At 44.9% G+C, this 16268-nt stretch overlaps 1 protein-coding gene across 1 annotated transcript in view; it reads left to right on the top strand.

The window, feature by feature from the left end:
- DGAT1 (diacylglycerol O-acyltransferase 1) overlaps positions 1 to 16268 on the top strand; it is a 1493476-nt gene that overhangs the window by 1069187 nt on the left and 408021 nt on the right. The gene's annotated exons all lie outside the window — the stretch shown is intronic.

Raw genomic sequence — 16268 nt, 5'->3', positions numbered from 1 at the left:
GGCATCAAAATCGACAACGAAGTCTAAAGGCTCGACGACGACGACTTCCTCGTCGACCTCGGTGTCATTGACGATGCCTATTACCGTTCAAGCAGCAGCGGTTGGGATTCCTTCGTCGACGGAAACTCAGTCTATGGCTTGGCTGCCTGAGGTCTATGACCCGATCCCCCCTGAGGTCTTACTGCAGCCAGACACGGCCTGCTCGGCGGAAGGGGAAGGTGACATGGTTCTGCAGCCATTGGATTTAGGCTTACGGCCTTCCACGTCGACGACGACGGCGACGAGTGCGAGCGGGGGTATGGTACCTATATCATCCACGTTGCTGAACCCCCAGACAGTTTTGTCTCTGGATGTGCTTAATACTCTTCAGAAGCTACTACAGCGGCTGGATACCCAGTTCCCTCAACCTGGGACGTCATCGTCACTTCTGTCTGTACCTTCCGTCGACGAGCAAACTTGTACGGCTCGCTCGTCGACGAATCACCCATCGGCTCCCCAGGCGGTAAAAGATCGTCCTCGAGCTCAGGAGGAGGGTGAGTTGTCGGAGTCCGACTCTATACATGATGACTCTGGGTCAGACATCTCCCTGTCACCGTCGAGGGACCCGACATGGAATTCGGATGTAGAATTGGAGTCTACGAGGAGCCAGACACAGCCATCTCCCCCTGATGATGTGGGAGCCTTCCATGCAATGATGGGGAAAGCGTGTTCCGAATTCGGCTTGATTCCTGAGGAGCAGAGGAAAGACTGTTTCCTTTTTGACCATATGGGTCAAAGGAGAAAATCGGTATTTGCCATCCCAATCCTTGACCACGTGTGGCAAGAAGGTCTCAAAACGATGCGCCATCCGTTCTCGGAACCAGCCATAAAGGGACGGATCGAGAAAAAGTTTAAAGCTCCGGAGTCCACTCCAAAATGTCTAACATCACAGCCTTTGTCTGACTCGGTGGTGTCGGCGGCAGCAGCTAGGAAGGCCAGGGTCCAGCAAAAATGTTCAACGCCACCGGAAAGCGAGGCTAGGAGGCAGGACGCATTTGGAAAGAAGGTGCTCTCGGTCGGAGCGACGACAGTAAGAGCAGCCAATTCCTTAGCGATCGTGTCACGATATGATAGGGAAATGTGGCACAAATTAGCCCCTATCCTAGAACACCTGCCAGACGAACACCGAAAAGCAGCTATGTTACTGGTGCGGGACGGCGAGGAGGCCTCGAACCACGCTATTAATATCGCAGTGGACCTAGCAGAGTCTGGTTTCAAACAAATCAACCATGGAGTAGTGCTTCGTCGACAAGCGTGGCTCAAATGTACTACTTTCCGTCCTGAAGTACAGTACAAAGTCCTGGACATGCCATGCGAAGGGGAGCACCTGTTTGGCGAAAAGGTTGATGAAGCGCTGAAAGGGATGAAAGAAGACACGGATACTGCTAGGTCCCTCGGCGCCCTTCAAACGGGTAGAAATTTTCGCTCTTTTCGCCCTTTCAGAGGTGCTTCTGGAAACTCCCGCTTTGGAGCCTCGAGGGACCGTGGATTTAACAGGCCCTCGTACTCTTCACAAGGGTTCAGACGAGCGTCCCAGTCGGCACGTGGAAGCAGGGACTATCAAGCCTCCAGGCGGCGAGGCTCAGGTCCGTCGTCAACGAAGAACAAGCAAACCAGCAACCAATGACGGCCTTCGGAACGTCCTGGGGGGTCGAGTCTCTCATCACTTCGACCGATGGAAATGCATCACCAAAGATCGATGGGTCCTAGACACGATTCGCATGGGTCATGCGCTGCAATTCAAAGACAAGCCTCCGCGTCTTCCTCCTTTATTCTCGACACAGCCCCACCTCCAAATCCTACGACAAGAGGCGGAGCTTATGTTGCGAAAAGGGGCGGTAGAGAGAGTTCCTGTGGCACAGGAAGGCCAAGGAGTTTATTCCAGGTTCTTTGTTGTCAAAAAGCCAAACGGCAAATGGAGGCCCATTCTCGACCTGAGGGTACTCAACAAGTGGCTAAAGAGCCAAAAATTCAAAATGCTAAAACTCCAAGAGGTTATCAGATCGGTGCAACCCATGGACTATCTCTCTTCACTAGACCTTCAGGATGCTTATTTTCACATCCCAATACGCCCACGACACAGGAGATATTTAAGATTCGTCGTCGGGAGAAAGCATTTTCAGTTCAAGGTCCTCCCGTTCGGGCTCAAGTCCTCCCCCAGGACGTTCACCAAGTGCTTGGCCCCTATAGCGGCCCATTTAAGGAAGGATGGTCATCATGTCTATCCATATCTAGACGACTGGCTAATCAGAGGGTCATCCAAGGAACAAACACGAGACAGTCTACGAGCCACAATGTCCATCTTACAGGAACTGGGCTTCGCAATAAACTTCAACAAGTCCTCAGTAGAGCCTTCGAGGACCTTGGTCTTTCTAGGAGCGGAGTTTCATACGCACACAAGCCTGGTGAAACCATCCAGCGAAAGAATTCAGAAACTTCAAAACAAGGCGTCGGAATGGAGCGGCGGTACCAGAGTCTCTGTGCGCAAGTACATGTCCCTGCTAGGGACCATGTCGTCCTGCATTCCGTTAATAAACAACTGCCGTCTGTTTATGAGGCCTTGCCAGGAATTTCTAGCGGACCGTTGGGCACAGAGCAGAGGTCGCTGGTCCGACAGACTGGTCGTCGACGAACAACTAGTTCAAGCACTCGGCTGGTGGAAAGTGTCTACTCACCTAACGAGAGGGATGCCTCTACTGGAACCAGAGTTCCAAAAGACGGTGGTGACGGATGCATCGCTGAGCGGATGGGGAGCTCATCTGGATATGTTACAGGTACAAGGCCAGTGGTCTTTGCAGGAGTCCTCCCTGCATATCAACCTGCTAGAACTGAGAGCAGTGCGATGGGCTCTGAAGTCTTTTCTTCCGCAACTGAGGGACTCGGTGGTGCGTGTCATGACGGACAACACCACTACGATGTTCTACTTGAGGAAACAAGGAGGGACACGTTCCAGGTCCCTATCGACAGAGGCACAGAAAATCTGGCATTGGGCCCTTCAACACAACATACAAATCTTAGCATTTCACCTACCAGGAGTGAAAAACGTGGAAGCCGATGCCCTCAGCAGAGAAATGAACGAAGTTCACGAATGGGTGCTGAACGACCAACAACTTCAACAAGTATTCAAGGAATGGGGACACCCTTCCATAGACCTGTTTGCAACGAAGAACAACAAGAAATGCCATCAGTACGCAAGCAGATGGCCTCAGCAGGGCTCACTGGGGGATGCGTTCTCATTCCCATGGACGAACAAATTCCTGTACGCATTTCCTCCTTTTCCCCTTGTCAGGAGGACGTTGCAATGGATCCTCAGGTACCCATGTCGGGTAATTCTGGTGGCCCCATACTGGGCCAGACAAGTGTGGTTTTCAGACCTACTACACTTAGCGGCGGCGGAACCGATGAGATTCCAGAAGACCCCCGACCTTCTGTCTCGACAGGAGGGTGTCGTTTGGCATCACGACCCGGACAGCCTCAAGTTGACGGCCTGGCTCCTGACTTCGCCGAATTTGGTCGGCTAACGATTCCGGAGGACTGTCGACGTATCCTGCAAGCGGCAAGAGCACCTTCCACAAACGCCTCATACGCGTACAAATGGAAAAGGTTCTGTCAATGGTGTGAGGATCAACCAGGTTTGGCCCCGCAATCGATTAGGCCGGAACAGCTCCTTCCATACTTGCTGTTATTAGCTCAAATGGGCCTGTCGGTGTCGTCAATAAAAGTACACCTAGCAGCCATTTCCAGGTTTACTCGTCGACGGCACTCGGCACCATTGTTCAGCGACCGCCTGATTAAGCACTTCCTTAAAGGCCTCTTTCGGAGTTTCCCTCCAGAGAAGAAATTTCCACCGGAGTGGAGCCTCAATCTGATCTTAACGTCTCTTATGAAACCTCCGTTTGAGCCAATGTCATCATCGTCTCTGAAGTTTCTGTCGTGGAAATTGGCCTTCCTGGTGGCCATCACTTCAGCCCGACGTATCTCAGAAGTTCAGGCTCTAATGGTGGACCCACCATACTTACGATTTTTCAAGACCAAGGTAGTCCTAGCCACTAACCCACAGTTCATACCAAAAGCTCCTTCGGTGTTTCATAAACACTCTTCTATCGTGTTGCCTACGTTTTTTCCGGAGCCATGCTCGGGAGCGGAGCGCATGCTACACACATTGGATGTAAAAAGGGCTCTCAAGTTTTATCTTCATCGTACGCAACCGTTCAGAGAAACGAGACAGCTGTTTGTGGCCTATGGGTTGGGTGCTAGAGGAAAAGCCATTTCAAAGCAAGGACTTTCAAGATGGGTGTCATCTACCATCTCGTACTGCCATTCCAAGGCAGGGAAGCCTCTTCTACGACGGCCAAGAGCTCATTCAACTAGAGCAGCGGCATCGTCGACGGCACTGTGGGCCGGAGTCCCTCTAGGGGACATCTGCATGGCGGCTACCTGGGCGACTACACACACCTTTACCCGCCATTACTGCCTGTCGCAGCAACATGCCGAAGACACCCGGATGGGACAGGCGGTGCTTCGACACCTATTCCAGTAAGGTAAGCCCCGGCTGCGGGGTGGCATCCTGTGGAATTTATGACTGTATGTGGTCCGTTTTTCCCTATGTAAACTATTACTGATGTATACATAATCTTAGGGAACGGCCTTTTGCGAAGAATGTATAGGGGTTTGCATGCACACCTCCTCTTGGGGGTAGTACTGCTATGTAATCTATTCAAAGCATGTGAATCCATGAAAGATCCAATGCTGGAGAAGGGAATAGTTTCTTACCTGTAACTCCATTTCTCCAGCATTGGTATCTTTCATGGATTCACATGCGCCCACCTGCCTCCCCTGATCATGCAAACCGGTTCCCCCACTACTTTGGGGGCCGAAATCTGAGGGAGCGCGGGGGCGGGGCCTGTATTTATATCATGACGTCCTGACGGCACGGGCACGCATGATACAAAACGAGGTGGATAGGACGCATAAGCGTCGAAAAAGTTTTCCTACGGGAAAGGGTCTATATAATGTACCGGGGATTCCCAGCCTGACGACGGGGAATATTCAAAGCATGTGAATCCATGAAAGATACCAATGCTGGAGAAATGGAGTTACAGGTAAGAAACTATTCCCTTACCAACTGGTAACATTCTTTCGACTGGATGTTCCTCCAACGTATTCCTCATCACCTTCCCATCCTACACCTCTGTAGATTTTGTGGTGTTTTTACACCTTCAGCTTTCACAAGGCTGACACCTGCCTACCTACACTATCTATAGAGCAGAGCAAGAGGGGAAAAACAACTGAGGCCAACGGGCTACTTGTATACCCGATGTCACCCTCGACAGAGGCCGGCTCGATGACATCGATGCATGGCACCCTCTGCCGAGAAATTTACGAAGCGGCTAAAGCTGGGCGAATAAATCTAAGATTAGGAATATGTTGGAGGAACATCCAGTCGAAAAAACGTTACCAGTTGGTAAGTAACTTGTTCTTCTGCAGGTGGTACTGCAGACATTCAGGTGAATTCAGGAAGCAATTATTCCTATAGATCCAATCTCTCAAAGAAGGATCTGGTATTCAGGTTTAATCATCTAAAAGATTTTGGATGTTTTGGGCAGGCCTGCAGATGAGGTTCGTACTAGACCTTTTTAGGCATGAAAATCTTGTAAATATGACCGCTTTATTACGTTAATGCACAAGTTTAGAACAGAGGGCAGTGCAAAGGTCAGGTTACCTGACAGAAACCAGGACAGGACGCATCTTTTGATTATTTCTTTTATTTTTTGTTTTTTTTTTAATTTTTGTTTTTATCTACATGGATGTAATTGTAAGCCACCCGTAAGTGACATTGAAGTGAATGTTTACTGTTGTGCTCGGCTGTGGGTTTGGCTGTGCAAGACTCTGCTCGCCAGTCCGCTCATTGACTTTGCAAATCTGCAGCAGGAGGAAGTCTTAAAAGACAACACCACTCGTGCCTGACGCTCAACTCCTCTGTGATTGAACAGCAAGTTATGGTTCCGCCTCCAGCCCCGCCCTCCCCTGCCTTCAAAAGCCGAGTGCGTAGCGCACCATGCGTGCGCACCCGGAAGTGTCATTGAAGTGACTGTTCACTGCGAACAGTGAGGGCATGGGCTATTTTAGACTTAGGTTCTAAACGTTGTGCTTAACTTGCTGGTCGGGTTTTCTGTTCACTTGTTACTCCCCAAGTGGCTTCCACTATGTTTGCTCATCTGCACTCATTGAAACAAGGTATGCCAGATGATTGTGTTATTGTTAACAACTTAGATAACGCTAGTGTAAACAACTTCAGCACGATGCACAGGGCTCATTCCTTGCGCTATTTACCTTTAAAATCACGACGCAGAACTATGGCTATCATGCCTTCGCTAAACCTTCACTGTACTAATTTTAGCAGTTTTGAGCAAACTTCGCTCCCAGAACCCAACATGTCGGCCCCTCACTCCCGCATGTCACATGCCCCGGCCATGTTGCTAGACATTGTCCATGGGCAGGAGGCCCTCTGGCAGCCCCGACGCAGCAATCAATTTCGGATTCTACTTTACTTGCGGTGGATGGCTATCGTTTAAAAAAATATGCTTCTTCGTCAGTCTCTCTTCCAGAGACGATTTTTGAATGTCATACTCCTTCAAATAACGACGCCATTTCCCTGCATTCTGATACCGCCGACCCTCCAATATCAGTCTCTAGCACTCATGATGATGTTGTACCACACAAACTCTCTTCTATTAGCACCCCTCCGAGTGATTCTTCTATGTATGCTCATCCGACACCGCATGCTCCTCCGCAACCCCCTTCTCCGAATTCGGAGACCATTAATTTACCTACTATGCTGGAAATTACTCTTGCAGCTTTAAACACCACACTCCTAAATCTGTATAAATTATTTGAACGCCTGGATGAAAAAAAGTTCCAAGCAGACGCACCAGATTGACACAATGTATGATTGGATTTTGTCTTCAAATAAGGCATCTATCGCTCAGGTTCCTATTTCCCAATCATCTTCTCATCCAGCTCTTTCTCAGATGACTCTTTTTCCTACACTTCCCTCTATTCCTGACATCATTCGCCCCATTGAGGCAGAGCCCCAAATTGTTGCTCCCATGGCAGCTGATTGTTCTTGGGAGAATATCTCTAGTGCTCAAGAAGTGCCCCATGGGATTCCCATACCGGTGAATACTCTTCCATTGGTCTGTAACGCGGCACCGGTCATATCTCAAGCTCTAGGTCCGATGCCTTTCACTCATGATCTGACTGCACCTTGTCTTGTCCCTGCACTATCGCCGGCACAAGGCAAAAGTAAAAAAAAAAAAAAAGCTACCAGCTCGACAAACAATTAAAAAATCTAAAAATATGCTTGCTCCAAAGCTTCCGAAAAACTCTTTTGGTTCTTTTTTCACAAGTGTTTCAGCAGCCCCTTTACAGTTATCTAATAAGACTTTACCTAAGTTACCAATGTCCGATACCAGTACTGACCTGGCTGATCGCCCAACGGCACCCATTGGTCTCTGCTATTCGCCCCTACACAACTTGGTCAAGGCTTTGGAAAATCTGTGACTCCTCCAAGCTCGAAGGTCCCTAAATCTGTCACACATAGTCTTCCTCCAGCGACTATCTCTGTACCAACGAGCTCTCATGAGTCTTCTTCCCTTTCAACTGCAAATATATCTCTTATCAAATCTGCCATTGACCAGTTTCTTAGTCTCTCCAGTTGTCTGTCATTGCCAATGCTCCCACCCCTTTGACCTCACTAAACAATCCGTTTAGAAAAGATCTAACATGCACTTCGATGAATCCTGTTCAAGAAAATGTTCAAAATAATACTGTGCCCCACAGTTCTTCAACTCATTCTGACCTGATGACTTCACAGCTTCAATCCTTAGTGGACGCTTTTTTTGGAAAATCAACTAACCTTGTTTTTGCCAATTCCTGACAATAGTGGTACAGCCAGTACAAGCGCTCAAAGTGCTGTCAATTCATCAGGTCACTCTCTACCTCCTCAAGCTCCTCAGTGGACTACGTATACTGGTCCGAAGTGGCCCATTACCACCCCTGCATTCCCTAGGTCAAATAACCAATCTGCCTCGGGCCCCTTGACTTCCATGTCTGCTCAAAACATGAAATCAAGCAAACCGTCTACAAAAACATCTCCCCAATTTTCTAATACTCGTCCTCCAATGGGACACTCACTCATTATGAAATGCAGAGGTGGCAAACATCAACTTTACAACCTCAATAGACAGTGTGTGTTAAATATACTAAACAATGTTGATTCTCTCGAACATGTTTCATCAACCAACATCGATTTGGTAGAGTTTATTGCGGACGCCGATTTTACCATCATGCGCCTATGGATACCATCAGCCACAGTTGCAAAGATGCTATGGAATGCTAAACTCATACTGTTTGACATGGGTTTTCTTATTACTCAGGACCCTGATCGAACACAATCCCTATTTACTCCGACAAATGTAGCAGCTGGTACTACTGGCCAAACCTTCCCCACCACACGAGTTTACCAATCTAACAAAACTATGTGCCACAATTTATAACCATCAGACTGTAAAGATCGTCAATTGTTTTTGTTAGGATGTTGGAATACTCGAGGACATGCACATTTGCAACACTCCATTAACGTATTTACTCATTCATATGACATTTTAGCTCTTCAAGAAACATGGCTTTTAACACCCCCAGTCTGGGACAATTACTCTACTGCCTTGATTCCTTCTATAAGAGGCGAAAAAGGTTGCCCAATGTCCGGACTCCTGGTAGCAGCCCGTCAGTCAGCGCACTTACAAATTCAACCGTGGCGCGCCTTTGACATTTTCATACAACTAGTTAAGATAATCGGCTGTGGTGGCAACATGGCCATTTTCAATGTATATCGGAACCCAGTAAAACCCCCTATGAACATGTTTCTTAGAGAATTGTCTTACATGTTTGAACTAGTATCACAATCGTCGGATATCAGTGCCACTCTTCTAGTTGGTGACATTAACCTTGACTGTCTCCATCCAAAATCTGAGGTTGCTTCACAGGAAGCCACCATGTGGTCCACTTTCATGTCTGCTAATAATTTTAATATGGTTAACGGTGCGGTACTGGGTGACTTGCCCGCCACCACTACCTGGCGACGTGACTCAAGTGTCAGTACAATTGACTACATTTATGCGGATTTACTTTTATTTCAGAACATCACCGCTTTGGCAATCACTCCTCAGGCATATAGTGATCACAAGTTTCTAACTCTACACTTTTCAAGACCACACGTCAATGCTCCTCTCAACACTAACAGGTTGCATTCTCAACTGACCATTAACCAATCTGGTAACCGTATTTCATGGTCTTTAAGTAAGCTCTGGTTACTAGAACACTCACTTATCCCTTCCTATTTGAACAATTCCAATATTGAATACACAGATATGTTACACCTGTTCCATAACAACATCATAATTGCCAAACAGAAGCCTCTGACTCACCTACATTCCTTTGACAAAGAGTTACATCATAGAAGGATTTGTTACCGAAAAGAGCGAAAATCCTTACTCGCTTCATCTTCACGGTTTGATGCAGCCAAATTAGCAAAAACTCGCTATACTAACTGGATACGTGCCCATCGAGCACATCTTTTTCAGAAAGATAGCGAGCTCATGCTTAATACTTTGGCTACCAAAAATTCAGCGAGTATTTGGAAACTGCTAAAACATAAACTGCAAATACCAATTGGATGTACAAGCTAAAGGTGTACAAGAAGCGCAATGGATTTGCCACTTCTCTAATTTATATAATGATTCAGACTTTGTCCAGTTTGAATATCAAACGCAATCAGTTTCTAAGTGGTCCCTTAATTGTGACCTGGATTCTATTATCAACTATATCAAATTAGCTAAAAATTCTAGAGCGGCTGGGCCCGACGGTATCGGCAATATAATGCTAAAGCATAACCTACACCATTTGGGCCCGCATTTTATTTCGTTTGTTTCAAAATATCTTACATACGAAAAAGTTACCACTGTCTTGGCACTCGTCCATCTTGGTCCCCATTTATAAAAAAAAGGGGATCGTGCTTTACCTGAGAACTACCGACCCATAGCGCTGCTTGATTCACCAAGTAAAATATTTGCAAAATTCTTACTACTTGAATTTTCAGCACGGACGCTCACTCATTTTCATCGCAATCTGTTTCAATCAGGGTTTGTTGCTGGGATGGGCACTGTTGTCAATATGTTATTGTTAAATGCCATCAAAACAGTGTCTCGTGCAAAAACAGCAGGTTTACTTTGCATTTGTGGACCTGCACTCTGCTTTTGACTCAATTTCAAGAGTCAAACTAATGCATAAACTCATAAATGACCATTGTGCACCTACAATCAGCGACCTTATTTATCATTTTCATTCTTCAACATCTGTTCAAGTCAGATTAACTTTGAATGGTTTACTTTCGCAGCCTATTTCAACTACACGTGGCCTCAAACAAGGCTGTTTACTGGCTTCTGCCATCTTTAACTATTATATACACGACATCAAATTTGCTTTTGAACCTATTCACTCTGATTCACCGAAAATTAATGGTTCTCCCATCAAAGCGTTGTTTTACGCTGATATAGTTTTAATTTCAAAAACTCCTAGTGGTCTCCAGAAATTACTTGCTGCCCTTGACTGTTATGTGGCAGAAAATGAACTAAGAATTAATACTACTAAGACTCAAGTGCTAATGTTCAATCCCCATCAAGGTGTTCACACGCTAAAACATTGGTCATAATGTCAAACTGTCTATGGTATCTTCGTACACTTATTTGGGTGTCATCTTTGAAGCTTCCTTAAAGTCAGTGAAACATATGGCCCTGATTGACATTAAGCTCTTCACTGCCATCTCTCAGGCACGCATCCTCCTCACTAAATTTGGTAAATTTTCAATAGTCCAGGCCATCACGTTTTGGCAAATGAAAGTCATTCCTACGATCCTTTACGGGCTGGAAGCAGGTCGTCCTTTGTCCTCAATCACTCTCGATAAATGGGAGGCCAAATTCTGGAGGAGTGTGCTGCACTTACCGATGTGTATACCCATTTCGTGGCTACGCTACGAATTGGGCCTCGCATCATTGGCCTCGTCCCTTGCTTGGAAGCAATGTTCATTTCTCAGAAAGTGCCTGATTTCTTTGGAGTCTGATAATTTACTCAAGAAAATTTCGACCTACACATTCACCACAGATCACTCATTTGTCCGAAGTTGGCTGTTGTCAGTCTATAAGATCTTGGCACAGGCCGAAATGATTATTGAAGTCTTAATGCACGATCCTAACAAGGCCAAAACTCTTTCAGTCCTCAGAGATTTTGAATCACACGAAATGTGTGACATATAAACATGCTACTAGGCATCGCTTTCTTCCTCATAAGAGGTTTTCCACAAAGAGATTTTTCGAAAGCGCCCTCATTGAAATACAGAAACTCAATTCTGCGCTTTCGCTTGCATATCTGGGAACCCAGAGACCTTCAATGCACGCGCAAACTAATCCCTTGCACTTACAATATTTGTCGGTTTTGTCAATCTATCGAGTGTCCTGAAACCTTGGCTCATTTAATTACACAATGTAGTAATTTAAATTGGCTAAGACAATTACATTTCCACAAGTATTGCTCGGGCTTTGCTATGTTTGAACCAAATGTTTATTGGAATCACATTTTTGGTTCGACTACCTTGGGAGTCCAAGTAGCTACTATAAATTTCTTAACTTCACTAAAATTAGATTAAGCAGACAATGCTTAAGCCTCAGTTTTTAAGCATATAGGTCATTGAACCATGTGAGTGTAACAACAATGTACTGGTTTCATGATTAATGCTCATTGTGATTTTATTTGTTTTAAATTTGAAAGTTTTCGCATCTGTTTTTATGATTGTTAATTTGTGGCTGTCCTTATGTTTTAAGTCTTATTAATGTTATGAATTGCTTTGTTTATTGAAAAGTCGTAAAACTCAACAATCAATAAAAAAAATAAAAAAATTGTAAGCCATGGAGAAAAGCCTTTGATACAGAATGTATTTCTCTGAAGCTTTAAAAAAAAAAGAAACTGCACGTTGTGATAAAAGGAATTTTCTTTCCATTCAGCCTCTGCTGTGTTGTATAGATGCTCATGGAACAAACAGAAGCAATGTACAGATTTATTTTCCTAGTATTTTAGAATTGTATAATGAGATGGAAAACTAAGTTGCAATTAAGAATTACTTTTTTTGTCGCAAGTTATGCTTTCTCCCTCCCCCCACAACCCCCCCCGACCCCCTGTGGAAGAAAACCAGTATTGCACAATTGCATTTTTCAAAGTTCCTGTACTGTGTGCATAATCCTGCAGAGGCAGATAATGTGTACACTTATAATTTAATGTACACATTATAAAATCTGTGTCAAATGAGTATGCACAGTATAGTTTACATCCATTGAACCTTGCAGTCACTGGGGTACATTACTATAAATCGTCAGTGACAACAGAGTCTTTGCTCAAGGGTGAGTGATTGCCATTACACCAATCACAGGTGTTATAGCCTCTCAAATCTTCAAGACTACAATTAAAATATCTAAAACCTGACTCTCCAGAAAGTGCAAGCGATGTTCAAAAATAAACCAATGAAAGTTACATTTGTAATTGAAATAGAAACTCAGCTAAACCTGTCCCTATGATAATCCAGATGGGTATTTAAATTTATGTAGCGCTTCATACATGGTTTGTCCAGCATCTAGGCACTTATTATTATACCTCAGTTGATACTCTATTTACCGACCTCTGAAGAATGTTAGCCAATAACATAGCTCAGCCAGTTGAGCGCTAGTTACTGTGATCTGTAGTTTCAAATCCTGGCAAGGCCAACTCAACCTTTCATTCTTTTGAGGTCAATCAAGGCGTACCAACTTCGGTTTGGTGATAATTGTGATAAATATGTTGTATGTACAGCACTTTGCTAAAAGCAATATATTAATAACCATTTGACCATGAGATTAGGTATAGAATTTAGCATGGAGTCCTTGCCTCTCTGCACTGTTGGAACATACCATTAGGTAATAATAGCGCCAGGAAATGAGGACTTTCATTAAACATCAAAAGACAATTCTGCTATCGTACCTTAAAACACACAAGGCAATTAATGTTTGCTTAACTATGTAATTGGCTAAGTTTTTGTGTTTTCAACATTTATATACAGGAGAGATCAAATGGCCCGACCTTAGAGAAATTATGAAAGGTGTATTCTGTCATACTACAGAAAACTGCTGCATGGTAATGATTTCCATACAGTTTTTGCACATGTCGGCTGGATGTCCCATACATTTTACTCTCTTGCAAAGGTGAAAAGTAATTTTTACTCTCTTGAAAATCGAGTTTACTCTCAAAGTTTAAAAATAGGGAGTCAAATACTCCCACTTCAAAATCTTACCTGGAGCACTGGTTTTGGGCCCTCTCGATCAAAGAGAGGGCAGTTGGTTGCAACCAGAGTACAGCCGTTTCGATTTGCACTGTAGCAGTGACAATGTAAATGTGTGTGACCTTTCAGCAGACGGGTTGGATGTTGGTGAATGTGAGCCCAGATGGAAGATATCGGTAAACTATGCATGTGGGTTTTTTTTTTTTTTTTTTTGATGCTATGAGGCACAGGAGAGAATAGTTTTCGTACAAACCTTAAGTGACGAGTTCGGTAATTTTCCTTTGGGTCAGATGTTTTTGCAGGGTCTACAGTAAGGAGCCATCTAATGGCCTTGTAAATTATCGCAGTGGAAATTGTCTCTGGTGTGCAGGCACTTTATCACTTCTGCTTCCCAGCCCCTGCACTCAATTTTATTTCGTTTAGTACCATAAAATCTGTATTTGTGATGGCCAGATCATCATCCAAAAGAGTCGGTTAGTCAGGAATGGTTTGTCCATAGGCTGTGGAGAGTGTTTTCTAAATGCAAGAATATTCTCAGGGTAAAGTCTTTATTTCTGCCAAGAGGTCATCAAGCCATAGATTAGCCAGTCAGTTCAGTTATCAGTATGGCCTTATATGACACAGCCATCTCAGGCAAATAGGCTGCTGCAGCTTTACCTTGCAAAGGGGTTCTGCCATTATGCATGTAGTATTGTATTTATTTTTGCATTTTCATAGCGCACATACAGCCCAGGGGCATCACAGCGCTGTTACTTGTGGCAGGCTTAGTTACATAAATTGCAGGGTGTGCAGTAAAATTGGCCATAGGGATATCCATATATATATAGGGATTTAGTGCAATTTTCTTTCAAAGCATTGCGTTTGGGCAGGAATTAAGTGAAGAGCACAGTTTTCATGGCTTTACGGAATACTAAGTGGTAGCTTTCTCCTCGTAGGGATGGTGTTAGCGCGTTACATTGCAGGGCTGAAAGTTAAGGGAAGCTAACACCCCCGGCTTGGGCCCTCTTGACTCGGGGGACTGTGAGAATGTTTGCGTATTGTTATGTTGGTCTTGTAGAGACTGATGGCGGGTTTCTTTCAGAGAGGTATGGTAGAGCCGTGTGGTGGATACACTTGTGAGTGAGGGCAAGCGCTTTGAAGAGGATTCTTGCTCTAGCTGGGAGCCAATGTCCCTGTATACTGGTGGCTGTGATGTGTTTCTTTTTTGGGGATTCCTGTGGCTGCACGTAGAGCATTGTTTTGTATTATCTGCAGTTTGTTCATGTTTTTAGTGGAGGTACCCAAGAACAGTGCATTGCAGTAGTCTAATCTTGATCCTGTGATCGCTCTGGCGATGGTGATGCAGTTGTCCTTGGATAGGAAAGTTCTGACTGCTGTCATGAGCTTGGCATGGTATACCGCTGATGCGGCAATGACGTTGACTTGCCCTGTCATTGTTAGGTTGGAGTCGAGATAGACACCCAGTGTTTTTACTGAGGTGTATGCATGGATTTTTATGCAATCGATCATAAAGTGGCTGAATTTGGGGTCAATGTTCTTGAGGGTTTCCTTTGAACCAACCATTAGTAGTTATGTCTTGTCTGAACTAAGGCAAAGCCCATTGGCTGCCATCCAAGCTTGGATCGTGTTGTACATGTTAAGTGTCTTGGAGTCTGTGTCATAGTCCCCCGTTAGTGTGAGGAGGATCTGGGTATCATCGGTGTAGTTGGTGTATGAGATACCCAGGGAGTCTAGAACGAGGAAGAGGGGTTGTGTAAAGATGTTAGAGGGTGGGTGAGATGCATGATCCTTGTGGGATGCTACATAGGATGGTAGTAGGTGAGGCAGAGGCCATGTCAGAGAATACATGCATGGTCCTGCCTTGCAGGAAGGAAGTGATCCACGTGGTAGCAATAGGAGAGAATTTGGCTGTGGTGGAGAAGTGGTGGCATAAGACCTAGTGGTCAACAAGATCGAATGCCGCTGATAAGTCTAGGAGAAGGAGGAGAGCAGGTTTCCCTAAGTCTCTTGCGTCATCCATTTGGTTTTTTAAGTCAAGTAAGGCTGTCTCAGTCCCGTGCCCTGGGCGGAAACCTGACTGACGCAACCCAAGGAGTTGGTTGTCCTCGATAAATTGTTGTGCCTGCAAGTAGGCCTCTTTGTCCAGTATCTTGAGGAAAAAGGGGACTGTCGTGATGGGCCGTTAGTTGGTGGGTGCAGTACAGATGAATACGATATGGACAGGCAACGTTTATGGGTTATGGTTATGCCTCTAGGAGTGGATGGTTGTAAACTGTACATTATGTACTTCATTCACAAAACATGGCAATTATTTCAGACTCCTAAATGTCCGAAGTTAAGTGAATGGTTAAAGCAGCCATATCATTTGGACGCATAAGTGTTTTTCTATGTGCATTTGCCTTTGTTAGCATGGAAGGACAGAAAATGTACGTTATCGAGTGCTTACATCAAACCAACCTGTCTGTGTTACAGGTAAGTGACCTTTTTCTTTCCTCAGAGTTCTACATTCTTATGGGACCAAACACCACTGAAATCTAAAGAGTTGGATTGAATACATTAAGGACTTGTAAAGCACAGTCAGCTGAATCGTCTTATGGTTCTACCCAGTACTAGGAAAACGTACCTGCAGGATTTAGAAAGCATGGAGTTCGTTTTCAGAAAGTAGGGTGGTTGGTCATGGTTTGGATGGAGATGGGTAGTGTGTAACAGCCGTCCTTGAACTGCAGAGCATCTGCCACCTTTCAAGCTGCTGTGTATTACTGAAGGCAATGGGGGTTGGGAGTTGTAAAGAATGTATTAAAGTTTTAGT

This window comes from Ambystoma mexicanum, chromosome 5q, assembly GCF_040938575.1.
Source record: "Ambystoma mexicanum isolate Mex_15411 chromosome 5q, UKY_AmexF1_1, whole genome shotgun sequence".
NCBI lineage: Eukaryota > Metazoa > Chordata > Amphibia > Caudata > Ambystomatidae > Ambystoma > Ambystoma mexicanum.
This window is presented reverse-complemented; position numbering and strand designations above follow the sequence as displayed.